We start from the raw sequence: 1098 nt of genomic DNA on the forward strand, positions 1-1098 counted from the left end.
CGACTATTAAACACTTACTAACAACAGCACCGATTTTAGCCTGTCCTGATTTTGGAATCCCATTCCAACTTGAAACTGATGCTAGTGAGGTAGGATTAGGAGACGTTTTAACACATACAATAAACGGCGAAAATTACGTTATAGCTTTTGCAAGTAGAGGTCTGAACGGAGCAGAACGAAAATATTCGGCTTCCGAAAAAGAATGTTTAGCAGTAGTTTGGGCAATAAGAAAGTTTAGACCATACTTAGAAGGTTATTCTTTTAAAGTAATCACAGATCACATTGCATTAAGGTGGTTACATAATTTAAAAAATCCAACTGGCCGATTAGCAAGATGGGACGAAAATTTAGATGATCTGCAATTTGCGTTAAATACTAGTAAACATTCATCAACAGGATTCACACCAGCTTTTTTGAACTTGGGTAGGGAACTCCAACCAATTCAAGCGCTAAATAAAGATTTAAAAGGAAAAAGCGAAATAGAATTTCAAGAATCAGAAAAATGGGCAAATAGGATGCGAAAATTAAAAATAATTAGAGAGGAAGTGGTTAAAAATTTAGATACCGCAAATGAAACACAATCTAGGTATTACAATCTAAGACGTAGACCTATAACTTTTGAAATTGGTGAACGAGTACTGAAAAGCAATAAAACATTGTCAAATAAAGAGGAAGGAATAGCTCAAAAATTGAATAGAAATTTCGAAGGACCATTTTTTATTAAAGCAAAGATCTCACCAACAATTTACGAAATTAAAACAAAGAATGGTAAGTCTTTAGGTAATTGGAACGTAAAAGATATTAAAAAATTTATTGGTTAAAAGTAAAGTTTGAATTTTTCCTTTTGAGTGGCATGAATGTAAATAATTCGATTCTGTTACACCACTGACAAAACAAAAAAATTACACAAACACTTACATTTTCAAAGACAAGAAACAACAGAAAAAACATTTATTTTTAGAAAAATGAATCAACAGCTGATGGTGAAATGCAAGAATTGCTTTCTGCAGTTGGTGGGGATAGAATTATTGACCCACACATGTATAAAGTGGGTCGATCTTCTTCAACCACCGGCCGGGGAAAGTAAAGAAGCGGAAA

General features: G+C 33.3%; 1 protein-coding gene across 1 annotated transcript in view; it reads right to left on the reverse strand.

The window, feature by feature from the left end:
* LOC117182082 overlaps window positions 1-1098 on the reverse strand; it is a 130462-nt gene that overhangs the window by 59904 nt on the left and 69460 nt on the right. The gene's annotated exons all lie outside the window — the stretch shown is intronic.

The sequence above is a fragment of the Belonocnema kinseyi genome, chromosome 10 (assembly GCF_010883055.1).
Source record: "Belonocnema kinseyi isolate 2016_QV_RU_SX_M_011 chromosome 10, B_treatae_v1, whole genome shotgun sequence".
Taxonomy (NCBI): Eukaryota; Metazoa; Arthropoda; class Insecta; order Hymenoptera; family Cynipidae; genus Belonocnema; species Belonocnema kinseyi.